At 37.0% G+C, this 18925-nt stretch overlaps 1 protein-coding gene and 1 pseudogene across 1 annotated transcript in view; one reads left to right on the forward strand and one right to left on the reverse strand.

Moving 5' to 3' along the window:
• Positions 1–18925, forward strand: part of DENND1A (DENN domain containing 1A) — a 505985-nt gene that overhangs the window by 26748 nt on the left and 460312 nt on the right.
• On the reverse strand, positions 10127–11245 carry LOC108531378 (phosphatidylinositol-glycan biosynthesis class F protein-like; annotated as a pseudogene).

Raw genomic sequence — 18925 nt, forward strand, 5'->3', positions numbered from 1 at the left:
GTACCCTCCGTGTCCCGGGTTCAAGTGATTCTCCTGCCTCAGCTTCCCGAGTAGGTGGGACTGCAGGTGCATGCCACCACACCCGGCTAATTTTGTATTTTTAGTAGAGATAGGTTTCACCATGTTGGCCAGGCTGGTCTCAAACTCCTGACCTCAGGTGATCCACCCACGTCAGCCTCCCAAAGTGCTGGGATTACAGACGTGAACTACCATGCCCAGCTTCATTTTTTATTTTTTTATTTTACTTTGCTTTCTGGGTCATTTTGAATTTTATTTTTAAATCTGAGACAAAATATTAAACATCTGGGTCCTATTACATGTAGAAGTTATTCACAAATGTTGTGATTGGGATCAATGAACAGTCTGAAGTTCCTGGGCAGGAGAATAAGCTGATGGCTAGGATGAATGTTGCCATTTGTGTTGAGAGACCAGCAAGGTTGATTTTTGCCGGCAGAAATGTACTAAGAATGATCTTGCTTAAAATGAGATAATGCAGTGGATTAAAAATAGATTTGTAAATGCTTTCATCTGCCTCAGTTATTGCTGCCTAATACTTGTTTCACCCACAGTTTCTCTTTTCCTGCAAATTATATGTACAGTGTGAGTGACTTTCTAAAGGTGATGATATATGCTAATATATACTGATATTCTAAAGGTAATGATATATGTTATTTTTTTCCCATGAAAATATCTTAGAAGTAGGTGTATCGTAATAGTTACCTAAAAGAAATGCTTCTTAATCTGAGAAATTTTCCAGCCCATTGAGAGGAACAGTAGCTTTTTTGAGAGGCTGGCATCTCAAGATAGAAAGATGTCTCTAAGTATTGCCCTGGAGTGCTACTGAATGATTTCTTTACTGGTCTCTACTAAAAATAATAAAATTAGCTGGATGTGGTGGTGTGCCCCTGTAATCCCAGTTACTGGAGAGGCTGAGGCAAGGGAATGGCTTTAACCCAGGCGGTGGAGGTTGCAGTGAGCTGAGATCATGCCACTGCATTCTAGCCTGGATGACAGAGCAGGATTCCATCTCAAGAAAAAAAAGAAAAGAAAAAAAGAAAACAATTTAAAAGAAAATATTTGGAGGTTTTTTCTTTCTTTTTAAAAACTAGTTGCACTCTTATCAGCCAATGCTTTTGAGCTGTGTCAGGCTATTAAAATGCAGATTTATAGGGTGATGTTTTCAGGATGTTCCTGAGAATCAGTCCTGAGTTTCAGTATTCTCTATGCTGTTGTGGTGGATAAGGTGAACATTCTTATTTTTAATTGCCTAGCTTTCCTAAATGTTTAACTGAGGCCCATTGCATAAGTGCACTGGGAATGTGCTGTTATATTCATTAGCATGGCTTTGGATGGCCTGAGTCCATGACAGACTGGCTTTCTTCATATACTTATTCATAAATTCAAACAAGTCTTTGAGGGACTACTTAATGCTATGGATATAAATAAAACACTTTCTTTTTAAGGAGTTTACATCTGATGAGGGAAATAAATAATCAACCAGTAGCCATACATTATTTGGGATAAATAGAGACAGGCACAAAGTGCTGTGGGCAGCTCAGCAGAGGGAGCAGGGAGCAAACAGTTTTATACCCAGTTGCTATGGAAATCTATTTATCCTCAGCCTCTCCCAAGGCCCCCACAAGTGCCATCCTTACATCAGCAGCTCAGACCCCTCAGTCTCCGGAACTAAATCAGGCTTAGGTGAGGATAAGAAACTTAGATATGACTTCTTAAGTATAGCTTCTCAAGTGCAGGCCCTCTCAGTTTGTAAACTAAAGAAAGAAGTTATCTTCTCCCCAGCCCCTCCCACCACCACTCTTCCCCAGCGTGTAATGGTGGGACAGGCAGAAGATAACTGCCGAAGACACTGATCGTTTAAAAGGGGGCCACATTGGAGCACATAGCACTCCATAGCGGTTCCCAAATACGGCCGGGCAACTGTTGGAAGTTTCCTGATGGAGACTCAGTCCTGCTCTGGCCTGAGAGTGGCTCACCATGGCTCTTAATTGTACCTTCTGGGCTTTTGGATTCTGAATCATCCTTCTTTAAATAAAAGAGAAGCTGTGTTAGCAACTGAGTAGTTTCCTCAGCCTGCTTCTGGAAAGTTTAGTGATTCAACAGCCTATTGTTTTTTCATTTATATTTTCTTTGTTCCTTTCAGTCCAGGCTGGGTGTGTTTCTCCCCATGTGAGACTCTTAAAAACTCCTTTGTTGTCCTGTGAATCTGTTGGAGTTTACTCCTTGACTTAATATTCATACCCACAAATGTCTTTAAGATAAGCCCTCCTTTTCTACTTTGGTTTTCTAGGGAGACTACTGAGGAACAACAGTTGTAAGCTTCTTAGAAGCCCTGTTGTTTAACTGAATGGTTCTCTATGGTACCACCTTAGATCTTTTGGAGGTCTTACAAAGAATTTTAAAATCACCCCTTAGCTTTTCTTATCCTAAGAGTACACTGGATTTGATCTTTACCCAGAGGCCATTTCTTAATTTTAACACCATTTATTGTCTGGAGAGGCTAGAAATGAGTAAACAAATTGAGTTCTATACGTAGAATAATAGTAATAAAAAGGAACAAAGTATTGCTATACTCAACAACATGGATGGATCTCAACATAATTATCTTGAGTGAAAGAAGCCAGACAAAAAGAGCACATACTTTCTGATTCCATTTATATAAAAGCCTAGAAAGTACAAACTAATCTTTAGTGACAGAAAGCACACCAGTGGTTCCCTAGGGATGGGTGGTGGGGAGTGCAGCAGGAGGGATAGATTACAGAGGAGCACAAATAAACTTTTGGGGTTGACTGATTGTGGTGATGGTTTAAGGGATATACACATATGTCAGAACTCATCAAATTATACACTTCCATGCTTGTGTTTTCTTATTTTTTTTTTTCATTCTTGTGTTGAAGATGTGTTTCTTGAAAACAATACATAGTTGGATCTTTTAAAATCCAGTCGTCTTACCTGTATTTTTTTTTACTGGAAATGCTTTTTGTGCTTCATTTTTTTATTCCTTTCTTTTGGATTATTTAAGCATTTTCATCATTCAGTTTTTTCCCTTTTATTATTTGAGACTTAAATACTATTTCTGTGCCTTTAACTGACACACTGAAAATAACGGTGGCTATGACTTAGTAGGGCTTATTCTATACCAGTCATTGTTTTATATCTTTACCTATATTAACTCATTTAATCCTCACAAAAACCCTATGGGATAGATACTGTTACTGTCTCAGTTTTACAGATGGGGAAACCATGGCATGGTGAGCTTATATAATCTGTCCAAGGCCACAGAGCTATCAAGTAGTAGAGCTGGGATTTGAACCCAGGTCGTGTCCTTTCAGTGTCCATAATGTTAACTAATACAGGCATACCTCAGAGATATTGCAGGTTCAGTTTAGTTGCAGACCACAATAAAGTGAGTAGCACAGTAAAGTGAGTCACAAATTGTTTTGGTTTCCCAATGCATGTAAAGTTACGTTTATACTCTACTATTGTCTATTAATTGTATAATAGCGTTATGTTTAAAAAGGTACATATCATGATTTAAAATATTTTATTGCTAAAAATTGCTAACAATCAACTTGTAATCTTTTTGATCACAGAGGATCTTGTCTAAATGTTGATGGCTACCGACTGGTCAGGACAGTGGCTACTGAAGGCTGGGATGGCTGTGGTAATTTTTAAAAATAAGACAGCAGTGAAGTTTGCTGCATGGATTGACTCTTCCTTTCACCGAAAGATGACTCTGTAGGATGTGATGCTCTTTCATAGCATTTTACCCCTAGTCGAACTCCTTTTAGAATCGGAAACTTCTCAAATGCTCTTTCTGGATTATCAACCAGGTTTGTGTAATATTATAAATCCTTTTTTGTCATTTCAACAATGTTTACAGCATTTTTACCAAGAGTAGTTTCCATCTCAAGAAAGGACATTCCTTGCTCTTTTGTAAGAAGCAACTTCTCATGCATTCAGATTTTATCAGGAGATCGCAGCAATTCATTTCCATTTTCAGGTTCTGCTTTTAGTTCTGGTTCTCTTGCAGCTTCTGTCACATCTGCATTACTTCCTCCACTGAAGTCTTAAATACCTCAGTGTCATCCATGAGGGCTGGAATTAGCTTCTTCCAAACTCTTGTTAATGTTGGTATTTTGACCTCCCACAAATCACAGATGTTCTTAATGGCATCTAGAATGGTGAATTCTTTCCAGAAGGTTTTCAATTTACTTTGCCCAAACCCATCAGAGGAATTACTATCTATTGCAGCTATAGCCTTCTGTGTTTCTCTGATTTCAAAGTCAAAATTACTCCTTGATCCAGGGGCTGCAGAATGGATGTTGTGTTAGCAGGCATGACAACAACCTTCATCTCCTTGTATATCTCCATCAGAGCTCTTGGATGACCAGGTGCATTGTCTTTTTTTCTGAGCAGTAGGTTTAAACTATATTATTTTGGTGCAAAAGTAATTGTGGTTTATGTCATTACTCAGTGGCAAAAACCAGAATAATTTTTGCACCAACCTAAATAGTAATGCATGCTGTAAAATGATGTGCTGTCATCCAGGCTTTGTTGTTCCATTTATAGAGCACAGGCAGAGTAGATTTAGCATAATATTATACTTAAGAACTCTAGAATTTTCAGAATGGTCGATGAGCATTGGTTTCAATTTAAAGTCACCAGCTGCATTAGCCCCTAACAAAAGATTTATCCTGTCCTTTGAAACTGGTTTTGACATCTCTTCTCTAGCTATGAAAGTCCTAGATGGCATTTTCTTCTGATATCAGGTGGTTTCATCTACACTGAAAATCTGTTGTTAGTGTAGCCACCTTTATCAGTGATCTTAGCTTGAACTTCTGGATAACTTGTTGCAGCTTCTACATCAGGATTTGCAGCTTGGCCTTGCACTTTTTTATGTTATGGAGATGGCTTTTTTCCTTAAACCTCACGAACCAGCCTCTGCTAGTCAAACTCTTCTGCAGCTTCCTCACCTCCCTCAACCTTCATAGAATTGAAGAGAGTCAGGGCCTTGATATGGATCAGGCTTTCGTGTAAGGGAATGTTGTGGCTGGTTTGATCTGTCCAGACCACTGAAACTTTCATGTATCAACAATCAGTCTGTTTCACTTCATTATCATTCATGTGTCACTGAAGTAGTACTTTTCATTTCCTTCAAGAACCTTTCCTTGTCATTCGCAATTGGGCTGTTTGGTATAAGAAGACTAACTTTGAGCCTATCTTGACTTTCAATATGCCTTCCTCACTACTAAGCTTAATGATGTCTAGCTTTTGATTTAAAGACATGGAGCTCCTCCTTTTGGTTGAACACTCAGAGGCCATTATAGCGTGAATTATTGGCCTAATGTCAATATTATTGTGTCTCAAGGGCCAGGGAGGCCCAAGGAAGAGAAAGATGGGAGAATGGCTGGTTGGAGGAACAGTCAGAACACACTCACATTTATTGATGAAGTTTGCCATCTTATATGGGCATGGTTTATGGCACCCCAAAACAATTAAAACAGTAACATCAAAGATCGTTGATCACCGATCATCATAACAGATATAATAATAATTTAAAAAGTTTGAAATATTACCAAAAATTACCAAAATGTGACACAGAGACATGAAATGACTTGCTCTATCCAGGGTTGTCATACACTTTCAATTTATTAAAAAAAAAGCAATATCTGTGAAGTGCAATAAAACAAAGTATGCCCATACAAATCAACCGTTTCTGAGAAATTTTTGCATGTTTATGTAACTTTAATTGGCATCTTTACCCTCCTCCTGGACAATACAAGATAGTATATTGTTTTAACTTTAATCATTCCCCTCCTTGTTTATATGTTTTTATTGTTGTGTATTTTACTTTAAACCTGTAAGATAATTATTGATTTTTTTATATAACCAATGCTTTAGATTTATCTGTGTATTTTCTGTTTTCTTTGTTCTTTATTTTTTATTTTTTATTTTTTCGAGATGAAGTCTCATTCTGTTGCCCAAGCTGGAGTTTAGTGGGGCGGTCTCAGCTCACTGCAACCTCCGCCTCCTGGTTCAAACAATTCTCCTGTCTCAGCCTCCCAAGTAGCTGGTATTACAGGCACATGCCACCACACCCAGCTAATTTCTGTATTTTCAGTAGAGACAGGGTTTTGCCATATTGGTCAGGCTGGTCTCGAACTCCTGCTCTCAAGTGATCTGGCCGCCTTGGCCTCCCAAAGTGCTGGGACTATAGGCGTGAGCCACTGTGCCTGGCCATTTTCTTTGTTCTTTATGTCTTCTTGCATCTCAAGAGTTTTTCATCTGGGCTAATCTTCTTACTTGAATAACATTCTTTGTTAGTGGCAAATATCTTAGTTTTGTTTATCTGAAAATGTCCTTATTCTAACATCATATTGGAGATGTCATTTCATTGTCTTCTGGCTTCTGATGTTGCTGTCGAAGTCCCTTTCCATTATAATTAATATTTTTGTGTCTTGTTTTCTAGTTTAGCAATGATATTTGTCTAGCAGTGGAGTTTTCTTCTTATGTATCTTAGTTAGGACCAGCTGTTTGAATCTGAGGACTTAGAACTTCTTTTTCTTTTGGAGCTTTGATTACACATATGTCTGACATTCTCTTTTTGTCCTTTACAGTTTTAAACCATTTTTTTGTGTGTTTTCAATCTGTTTCTCTCTGATACATTCAATAACTTCTTCAGGTCTTTCTTCCAGTTTACTAGTTCTCTCTTCAGCTGTGTCTAATTGCTGTTAAAACCATCCATTTATGGCCAGGCACAGTGGCACACCCCTGTAATCCTGGCACTTTGGAAGACCAACGTGAAAGGATTGCTTGAGGCCAGGAATTCGAGATCAGCCTGGGCAAATAGTGAGACATTGTCTCTACAAAAATGAAAAGAAACAACCCATTGATTTAGTGTTTAATTTTAATTATTTTTAATAGGTTTCTTGAGATATAATTCATAAACCACACAATTTGCCCATTAATAAAAGATATAATTAATGGTTTTGGTGTATTACTTAAATTGTGGAGGTATATGTGTATATATAAAACAAAATTTGCCGTTTTAAATATTTTTAAGTGTAAATTTAGTGATATTAATTATATTTATACTGTTGTGCAGCCATCACCACTATCTGTTATTAAAATCTTTTCATCACCTCAAATAAAAACTTTGTAATCATTAACAGTAATTTCCCATTTTCCCCTCCTTCCTAACCTCTGGTAACCTCTAACCTACTTTCTTTCTTGATGAATTTGCCTATTCTAGGTTCCTCATATAAGTGGAATCATATATTATTTATCCTTTTCTGTCTGGTTTATTTCACTTACCCTAATGTTTTCAAGGTTTATCCATGTTGTAGTATGTATCAGAACTTCATTCCTCTTTGTAGCTGAATACTTATCCATTAGATGTATATACTGCATGTTGTTTATCCATTCATCTGTTGATGGACAATTTGGTTGTCTCCACCTTTTGGCAATTGTGAATAATGCTGCAATCAACAATGCCATTCATTGTTGGTATATGTTTGCATTTCTGCTTTCAATTCCTTTGGGTATATACCTAGGAATGGCATTGTTGGATCATACGGTAATTCTGTTTTTTTTTTTTTTTTTTTGAAAACTGCCAAGCTGTTTTCCATAACAGCTGCACCATTTTATATAGCCATCAGCAATGTGTGAGGTTCCAATTTCTCCACATTCTTGTCAGTGGATACTGTTGTCTATCTCTTATTATAGCCATTGTAGTGGGGTTGAAGTGACATATCATTGTTATTTTGATTTGCCTTTCTCTAATGCCTAATTATATTGAGCATCTTTTAGTGTGCTTCTTGTGTATTTTCCATGGAGAAATATCTATCCAGTGACTGGGTCTTTTAAAAAATTACCGGGTTATAAATGTTCTTTATATATTCTAGATACAAACCTCTTATCAGATATATGACTTGCAGGTACTTTCTCCCACTTTGTAGGTTAACTTTTCTCTTTCCTGATTGTGTCATCTGAAACAGAAGTTTTCATTTCAGTGAAATCTTATTTAATATTTCTTTTGTTGTTTGTGCTCTAGTGTGGTACCTAAGAAACCATTGCCCATTCTAAAGTTACAATGATTTATTTCTGTATTTTCTTCTAAGTTTGTTTGTTTGTTTGTTTATTTTTTAGGTTTTAGCTCTTACATTTGGGTCTATAATCCATTCCTTTTTTTTTTTTTTGAGACAGGTTCTCACTTGGTCACCCAGGCTGGAATACAGTGGCATGATCTTAGCTCACTGCAGCCTCAACTTCCCAGGCTCAAACAATCTTCCCGCCTCTGCTTTGCAAGTAGCTGGAACTACAGGTGTATGCCACCACACCCACCTAATTTTTTAGGGGGTGTATAGGGAGAGACGAGGTTTTGCTATGTTGACCAGGCTGGTCTTGAACTCCTGGCCTCAAGCGATTCTTCTGCCTCAGCTTCCCAAAGTGCTGGGATTAAAGGCATGAACTACTATCCCCAACCTATAATCCAAATTGAGTTGATTTTTATATGTGCTTATAAGGAAGGAGTCTAACTTTATTCTTTCAAATGTAGATGGTCAATTGCCCCTGCACCTTCTGTTGAAAAGTATTAATTCTCCATTGAGTTGTTTTGGTTTCCTTGTTACCCAGGCTGGAGTGTAGTGGCACAACCTTGGCTCACTGCAACCTCTGCCTCCTGGGTTCAAGAGATTCTTGTGTCTCAGCCTCCTGAGTAGCTGGGACTACAGGTGTGTGCCAGCATGCCCAACTAACTTTTTGTATTTTTGGTAGAGATGGTGTTTCACTATGTTGGCCAGCCTGGTCTTGAACTACTGGCTTCAAGTGATCTGCCCACCTCAGCCTCCCAAAGTGCTGGGATTACAGGCATAAGCCACCGTGCCTGGCATCTTGTTGAAAATTAATTGACAATTGCAAATATTTATTTCTGGACCCTGAATCCTATTCTTTTCCTAATGCTGTACTATACTGTCTTGATTACTATAGATTTGTAGTAAATTTAAAATGGAGAAGTATGAGTCCTCCAATTTTGTTCTTTTTAAAGATTGTTTGACTATTCTGGGTCCCTTGCATCTCCATATGAATTTTAGTATTAGCTTATCAATTTCTGCAAAAAGCCCAGCTGGGATTTTGGTAGGGATTTAATTGAATCTGTAGATTCATTTGGGGAGGATTGTCAGCTTAACAATATTGTGTTCCAATCCATGAACGTAGGATATCTTTCCTTTTATTAAGGTAATGTTTAGGGTTTTTTTCCACATAATGTTTTGTAGTTTTCGGAGTATAAGTTTTACAATTCTCTTGTTAGATTTACTCCTATTTTTCTTAATCGATGTTATTGTAAATGGAAACTTTGAATTTCATTTTGTATTGTTCTTTGTTAGTGTATAGAAATAGAATTGATTTTAAAATATTGATCTATTATCCTGCAGATTTGATGAACTAGTTTATTAGTTCTAATAGTTTTTTAGTGAATTTCTTAGGATTTTCTTTGTGTAAGATTACATAATGTACAAATCAAGATAGTACTACTTATTCCTTTCCATTCTTGATGACTTTTATTTCTTTTTCATACCTAATTGCCCTGGCTAGAACCTCCAATACAGTGTTGAATAGAAGTAGCAGAAATGAATATTCTTCTCTTCGTCCTCATCTTAAATAGAAATATTTAGTCTTTTGGCATAATTATGATATTAATTATAGGTTTTTTAGATGCCCTTTATCAGCTTGATGAAGTTCAATTTTGTTTCTAGTTTGTTGAATTTTTTTATTATGAAAGGATGTTGGATTTTGTCAGATGCTTTTTCTGTGTCTTTTGAGATGACTGTGTGATTTTTGTTCATCATTCTCTAGATATGGCTTATTAATCTATTTTGGATGTTAAACCAACCTTGCATTATTGTTTTAAAATTCTATCATAAGTACTTTATTTTAACTAGATGATACAATCTCCAAGGAATTTCATGGTTTAAAAAGCTACAATTACATCATGTTGTAACTACATAAAACAGTGCTGTAATGGAACTACTTGACTTTGATTATATACATTTTTGCACAGCCCTATGGAATCTATGCAAAGGAATATTTTCTCCCTTTGCTCCAATTAATTGTTCTCGTATAGAAATTGCTTTATATTCCAGTATATCCAGAATGGTAAAATAACAAGTCCACTCATGTTGCTAAAGGTCGCTCCAAGCATATGGGCCATACCTGCTATGGTCTTTCTCCACTCAGTGGTATTGACAGTGCTTCAAGTTTTGCTCCTAGAAAACTAGAAATTGTAATGATCTGGAGACTATGCTCCCAAATGGCTGTAATTCCATTTCTACTGAAAACTCTAAGCTATGCTTTTGAGATTTGGTTCTAACAAACATAAGGTACAGTGGTAAAAGTAGACAAAATGACTGCAAATAAAAATGTTTCCGGCCGGGCGCGGTGGCTCAAGCCTGTAATCCCAGCACTTTGGCAGGCCGACGACCCGTGGGCGGATCACGGAGGTCAGGAGACGAGACCGCATCCTGGCTAACACGGTGAAACCCCGTCTCTACTAAAAATACAAAAACTAGGCCCCCCGGGCGAAGTGGCCCGGCCCGGCGCCTGTAGTTGCCCAGCTACAACATACCAAGAGAGGGAGAGACACGCGAGCGCGGCGAGAGAGAGCGCGGAGAGAGGGCGAGCTCGAGCGGCCCACAAGGAGACAAAATCGCGGAGACCCGGGAGCTAAAACACAACACGGGAGAGAGCGCGGCGGGGCGAGGGGAGCGACGGGCGACGCCAAAACACCCGGACAAACAACAATGCAAGTCAGACGATGGGGGGGGGGGGAAAGGGACCCCCCCCCCCCCCCCCCCCGCGGGGGGCAGAGCGCCCCCCCCAAAAAAAAAAAAAAAAAAATGTTTCCAACACCAACTCTAATAGCTCCATATGGAACAAAATTACACCGAAGGAGAAACAGGACAAAAGAAGGTAGATACAGCATTTCAAAAATCAAGTTACCTTGTGTGATAATGAACTTTTTAGAGGATGCATTTGGTTTCACTACTAAATATAATACTAGATTGACAGCAGCTACAAAACCAGAACATATGTACAACCATGTCAAGTGTGTTTACAATATTGAGAAGTTCTCCCAGAAGAATGATGGAATGAAGACACTTAGGATAATTGAAAATATGCATAAAATATGGATATAAAGTAGTTTTTTGATGTTAGTATCTTTCATAGTGTTTTCTTGAGTGGCTATCTCTCTTGCTGAGGAAGGGACCTGGGGAACTACTGCATCCTACTATCATGGGAAGGGCAGTCCTGGCTCTAATGCAAGTACCCAATCTTGCATTCTTAGGATAAATCTCACTTGATCATGGTGTGTAATCCTTTTTTTGTGTTGCTAGATTTGGTTTGCTACTATTAATATATTGAGTATTTTTGCATTTTTAGTTTTCTTATGTTTGTTTGCTTTTGGTATCAGCATGATACTGGCCTTACAGAATGAATCGGAAAGTTTTTTTCTTCATATTTTAGTTTTTGAAAGAGTTTATGAAGAATTGGTATTCCTTCTTCTTTAAATGTTTGATAGAATTCTCCAGTAAAGTCATCTGAGTTTGTCTGTTTTGTTGGGAAGTTTTCAAATTAGTAATTCAGTCTCTTGCTATAGGTCTATTCAGATTTTCTATTTCTTCTTGACTCAGTTTTAGTAGTTTGCATTTTTCTAGGGATTTGTCCATTTCATATATCTAATTTGTTGGCACACATTTGTTCATAGCATTCTCTCTCTCTCCCTCTCTTTTTTTTTTTTTTTTTTTTCTGGTAAACCAGAAAACCTAGACAAATTCTGAAAGAGCTGTAACATTAATATTCTCTTAATCCTCTGTATTTCTGCAAATTTGGTCCTCATGGTTTTTTCTTTTACTTCTCACCTCTCATACATTGTACTTGCAGCCACTGCAAAGTAATTGTCATTTTCAGACGCTGTTTCTTTGTCTGAAATGTCTTTTCTCTTCCCCCATTGGAGGAATTGACATTTATCTTCAAGATAATTTTCTTCATGCTGCCATCCCTGATTGTCCAGACAGACTCAGTCTTTCCTTCCTTTGAATTCCAGTGTACTTCTACACATCTGTCAATGCACTTGTTTCTTTCAAAGGACAGCTGAGCATCCTGTTCACCTTCTTTTCCCTAATGAGAAACATGGGACTTAATACAAATTGTTTCTTGGGAATTGCATGTTTAATAAATGAATGAGGTATGAAACATTTCTTCTGAGCTCTCAACCTGTTTGGATGCCTGAAAAATATCTGAAATTCAAAATGTCTGAATTCTAACTCATGATCTGCTCATTAAACTGAATGAAGCTCTGGTCTCCTTCCACTGAGCAGCACATTTAAAAAATCCAGTATGCAAACTAAAAACCTACTGCCTTAATCCTGGTCACCTGTCTTCCTGCTCACCCTCTGTATTCAATATGTCAGAAAAATTTGATTGATTTACCTAAATGTCTTTAAAAACTAGGTATTTCTTCTCAACTATCATCATCCTAAACCTCTTTCTCACCTCCCCACACCCCACCAAACCAACCTCATTCTCCCATTCCTTCAGGTCTCACTTCAGACATTAAATCATCCTTAGGGGGGAACCTTTTCAGATCCCCAAAGTAAGCTTGTTCTTACACTGTACGGTCTTGTGGCACTTATCATAGCTTATAGTTACGCTACTTGTGCGGTTATTCATTTGAGCTTCTGTACTGGACCTTAAACTCTGTGAGAGTAGAGATCTCCCAGTATTTTCTTCACCACTGTATGACCAGATTTCAATATTAAGAAGATTTAGTGAATATTTATGGAATGAACAAACCACTGAAAATTAGGTAATGTATGTGGAAATGCCTTTAAAATGACAATTACTGGAGAAACATTATTTTGATGATCTCTTAACATTTAAAATAACTGTGATTAGTTTATTGATTTGTAATTTTTTGTTTGGGTGAAGAGAAATTCTAAATTCTCATGGTATTTAAGGGTGGATCATCTTGGATAGATCCACTTATTGCTAATTAGGCTTTGTTTACTGGGATTATGGAATTGGTATAACAATAACAAAGTGTAGGGTAGGGTCTCTCTGGAAAGCACTATACTACTTCCTTAATGACATCACCTTGGTAATGATCGCATTTGGTTTAAGATTTCACTTAGCACAAAATGGGATGCAGAAAGTCAAACTCTCGTATATATTCAAGTAAAGGTGATGACTTTCTTCACAATAGAGCAGAGATGAAATAGCTCCCACATTTGTTATTCTGAATGGAGCCTTGGGATGAAATTCCAAGCAGCAGAATGCCACTTAACATTCTGTGTGCTATTTTGCTCTTTAGTAGCATAATTGTAAAATGAGGCAATAAAACCAGAAAAGATATAATATTTATACCTGCATAGGCACTTCACATGATAAAATGTCACACAGGACTGTTTACTCCTTGCTAGTTATTTGGATAATGCTCCACCTGCCTAGTGACAGGAGGTGCTGAGTCTTGCATAAATCTTGGAAAGAAGATTAGGGTTAATATAGTGAGTTCTTCAGTAGGAAAAAAAATACAGCATATGTGATAATAATAATAATGGTGACTCTTTGATTACTATTTTTGTACCAGCACTGTGCTAGGCCCTTGGGGACAGAGTGTGACAAAGAGGGAGATAATATAAGTGAGTACCTTTCATGTGTCAGCTATTCTGCTATACATTTTACTTACAATATTTGTAAAACTTATAATCACTCTGCCAGGTAGGTGGTGTTATCTCCATGTATATATGACTGATTCTTGTTTATCTCATAAAAAATTCTAACGACCTCATTGGAGTTCTGTTATAATTATCATGTTTAAACTTTGGTGCTTTTTTTTAAGTTTAAATAGTCTTTTTTTTTTTGAGACAAAAAAAATTAATGAGAAGAGACAAAGAAACATCAAAGAGCTTTTTCCTCTGATTGCTGTGTTAGAACTTTTGCCTGAAAATAGGTTACATTCCTTCTGTTTTCAGCTGAATCCTCATTAACTTTACATTTTAATGATGTCCAGGGCAAATTACACCATTTATGGTCAGTACCTTAAAGGGATGCTTACAGGGGACTTAAAAAAATTTTTTTTGAGTGGTGGATGTATTTACTCCAGGAATATAAATTGATCCAGAATTCTTAAAAAAGAAAAAAGAAAAAAAAAGACAAAAACCCTTGAAACAGGGGGTTGGTGTTCCATTTCTAACTATTATAACAATTTAATTCAAAAGAAATTATTTTCATCTTAAATTAATCATTAAAGAACATTTATACTATTTGGGAGTATGCAACTGGAACCAGTGTCCTACATTTATTTTTGAAAATAGTTTCAGTTTCTCTCAATTTTACTGCTTAGCTTCAGAAATAATTCATAGGTGGTAGATGCTCAATAGGAATAAATGAAGACAGCTTCTCCCAGTTATGAAAAAAACAAGGGTGATTGAAATGCTAATATGTTGATAGACAGATTGTATTTGCACAAGAATGAGGGAATCTGCTGTAAGGTGGAACTCTTCACAGGATTCCAAATTATTCAGTTTAAAAGAACAATATGAACTGCGGAGCTGTGCTTTCATTGTAAGCTTTGAATACTTAATTATTATTAGATGATAAATTGGAATAAAGCGTCGTGTTGTGTCAAATACTGTTTATTTCCTTAACAATTATTGGATAAGTGGATTAAGGGAAATCGGCGTGTCTGTTGAGGAAACTGTAATTATGAGAATGCCCCATCTAACATCAGGTATTTTTTAAGGTTTGTACTCCTGTTTTTTACATGTGTTTAATTGAATCCCTTCTGTGTGCCAGGCAATGGGCTAATGTCCTTGTTAAGGCATTTTTGAATCCAAGGGGTGGAATTTCACTAAAACTAGCTCAGGAAGGGAGGGATAGAGGTGGAGAGGTCTGTTGTACAGTGAAGAACAGGAAGCAAAACCAGCTGGGCTTCATGAGGACCAACTGGAACCGGAAAGTCATGCTCCACTGTGGCTTCATCTCTTTCATCATGGCTTTGCCTCTGCTGGCTTCCTTTGTTCACCACTTATCTTGGTAATGGTTCAAAGTGGTCTATATGATCTTTCAGGCTTGGCTTCCCACCGCTAACAGACACTTTTTGTCTGTGCCCAAGGTTGATTTGAGCATGTGACTCAGCCCAGACCTGGATGGTCCCTGTGGCCTCCAGGTGCTCTGCTGCACTGCCCCTTCCACGTGAGCAGAATGAAACATGTCTGCATGGAAAAGATATGGCTCTTGCCTGTGTGTGGCTTTTTGTGGAGATGATAATATACCTAAAAAGATTGTTTCTACTTAAATGTGCTATGGACTTCCCTATAAATAAAATATTTCCGTTATCTGTGGTATTTGCAAACTGAGGAAACAGTGGGAGGGTTTGGGCACTGCCACTGAGGGAGGGTGAAATGATTTTCTTTTAGAATGAGGTTTTCCTAGGTAGGGCTTCCTGAGGGTCTAAATCCATAATTGGATCCTACTTGCCACTGTACAAGGAAACAATGTAGAAGGAAAAAGAAATTTTGTTAGGTTTTCTTGTCCAGGTATTGCCTTGAATGATTGGCCAACATATCTAATGCAATTTAAGGACATTTGGGAAATCTTTGGGTCTGATCTGTTGTGACTAATGATTCTTGATATGGCTATTTTTTTAACTTGCCCATATTTCAGTTTTCTAAGTCTTCGGTTAAAGCACTAGCAGATTCTGCAATTGCTCCTCAAGTATTATCATTTTTGTTATAACTGAGTATTGAAATGTAGCAAAGCTCGTAACTGTAACTTAACATTTGTTAAGCTTCTATTTGCTTTATATATATATATACATATTATATATGTACACACACATATATATACACATACACATACATATATATACAGATGAACAAGTATGTGTGTATTTTTTCTTATTCGTCCTGGAGCCCATAAGAGATTAATTATTGTCCTCATTTTATAAGTGTTACAAACCAAGGCACAGAAAGATGAAGTAACTTGCCTTAAGGTAATACAGCTAGTAAGTAGTGGATTGTTGATTCGATTCTAGGCCTGTACTGTGCTGCCTCTGTCTATAGTAGCTCTGCTTAAGGTTAATGGTTAGGCTGTGTTTCTGGAATGCTCAACTTCTCTGTTGGAACAGCGTTTTGCAATAGTATGGCTTGGTGAAATTCTGGTTCTGGTACAGCCAGTTTATAAACTGTGTGATGATAGGATATACAAGCTGTTTCATATTTTTAATTTAAAAATGGGATTATTCATGGGTCCCATCATAGAGGTTTCATAGGCGGAATGAAAGAAATAATACAGTCTTTTTGCCACACATGTGCAGGAGCAGTGTCAGAATAATGTAGAAATTACATTGGTTTATATGTTTTATGTCACCAGGTTGGATTAGCTGAAGTCAAAGTAGACTAGCACTGTTTTTCTTGGTCTTTACATTTGGGCAGGTTCTCAACTTTCTTAATTTTTTCCTTTTCTTTAGGAAAAGAAGTGCTGACCTTGAGGTTTAGGTTGAGATTGCCATTGATAGAGTCAGGGCTCCCAAATTGTGCTTTTAGCCTTTCTTTATATAGTGTTGAACAATAATTTTAAAATAGTTTGGTGTCTCAGTTTTCAGAAAAACTACATATGTATAACATTTTTATTCATACCTTAACCCTGGATAGTAGTATCTGGTTGAACAGTAATTTTAAACTAGTTTGGTTTTTCAGTTTTCAGAACAACTACATATATATAATATTTGTGTCCATACCTTACCCCTGGATAGATATCTGGTTGTTTCTGGGTTATTGCTAATGCAACAAGACTATTCTGAAGTTGTGTTTTCTAAAACCTTTAACTTGACCTGGTTTGTTGAAAGATGCTCGATCCTCTTTGGGGCAGGCAAGGGGGTGCTAATTGTGAAGTATCTTTGTTGAGTGATGAGACACTGGTGTCTGTGAATGTAGCGGAATGGTGGGATCCCTTTGATTACTGCAGAGAATCTAGGAACGTAGAAAGCAGATGCAAAACATAAGATATACAGGCTTTATCCTTGGTTGGGAGGCGTTTAAATCCTGACCCTTTCTTGCCCAGTAAACTGACTTGGACAAGGCACTTGACCTTTTTGGATCTCAGTTTTCTCATCAGTAATATGGAATTACTATCCCCTGCCTATTTTATTATCTTGAGAATTTAATGGCATAAGAGATGTAATAATATGAGGTATTCAGAGTACTTTCCTCATAGTAGGTATTCAATATATGTTTAGTAGGAGAACTATAGAAGATAACAGAAATGTAGTTGTATTGTAGCCTATTTTATACAATAAATAATCCAAAACATTTTATATTATTATTTTTGTAAATTATTCTCTGTTAAATGAAACAGAAAGGGAATGAACTTCTTTTGAAAAGTCTGGTAAATTTTGTAATGCGAATAAACAACTTTGATTTGTAAGATAACATTAAAATGATGTATAAAATGTATACCTGTATACATTTTCTGTATAGGAATTTGTTATATGCATTAACATTTTAGTATTTCCTCAAATTTGAAATGAATAGCATATAACATTAAGTCACTTAAAAATTCTCTAATATGAAATATTAAAAACTTAGACTCAAACTATAATATATTTTACCTAACCACCTTTTGGCCACCTTTCTTTTGGTATTTTATTATATATCCTCTCCTTTTATTTTGTAAAAAACTATATTAGCTTTTTTCTTCTTAACCACATTTTCCCCTCTATAATTTGATTGAAGAAATGAACTTGTGTTACTTTTTCTCTCTTGGTAAGCCAAGTCTGGTGAATAAAATACCCATAGTCAAGAAATTTGTGTGAGCTTGGCTGCACTGTGAACTCTCTGATTTCCTTCAGTCTTGTTAATTCATATGCGAGCCCAGGGGTATTATTGCCCATTAGCCTTTCCTCATAGTTATTTTATGAAAGTGCACAGTTGATGTGAGAGTGTTGTGAAACCTTTGGAAACGGTGCCCTGGACATACTGAGGTAAATTTTGTTCAAGATCAACAGATAGCACCCTACTATAATCTGCCAGCAGCTTGTTTATCTAATTGTCAATACAATTTCTGGTTCAGGAAAGAGTTTATGTTATCCTGAAACTTAACATACCATGTCCCCGGAACCAAGGAGAAATAATAATAGTAACTGCCAAGCACCTACTGTGTGTCAGACACCCTGCTGGATGCTTTACACATAGATCTTTTATTCTCAAGTTCTGAGAAGCCCTTCTTCCTCATTTTATTGAGGGAGGTTAAGAAAATGACCCCTAACCATCCCACTTTTGCCAGGCTTCATAGCTGAAGCTCTCCCCACTTTTATATAGCATATGTACCATATACCACTTTTTACCATATCCTCAGGAAATCCAAAGGACCTAACAGAAGTCAGAATGTATTGTGAGGGAAAGTTAGTGATTCTTTTCTACTAATTTTTTTCTATCGGAGTGAATGAAGTGTGTGGTGGAAAAGTCTGTTTTGAGAGTGTTTTTNGAAAATGCAGATATCCAAGATAAAGAGTTAGGGAAACTAATAGTAGTTTGTGGATAGGGTCTAGATGAACTAGACTTCTGGAAGGATCCTTAGATTTTTGAAGTGTATTATTATGATTGGATAGTTGTGTGTGGTGGTGGTGAGGGCTGTGATGAGTGTGCTTGACCATTATAAAACTACCTTCATTACTAGAGGGACACAGATTCCCCCCCACCTCTCCCATGATTGTATTGTTGAAAGCCTTCTTTTATCAATTTGCTGCCATATGTGTTTGTGAAAATCAGCTGCGTTGTAAAAATTCTTACTTCCTGGAAACCAGAAACCCATTCAGCTAGAGTCCCTACCCTGACCGCTTCCTCTT

The sequence above is a fragment of the Rhinopithecus bieti genome, unplaced genomic scaffold (genome assembly GCF_001698545.2).
Source record: "Rhinopithecus bieti isolate Rb0 unplaced genomic scaffold, ASM169854v2 scaffold_7967, whole genome shotgun sequence".
NCBI lineage: Eukaryota > Metazoa > Chordata > Mammalia > Primates > Cercopithecidae > Rhinopithecus > Rhinopithecus bieti.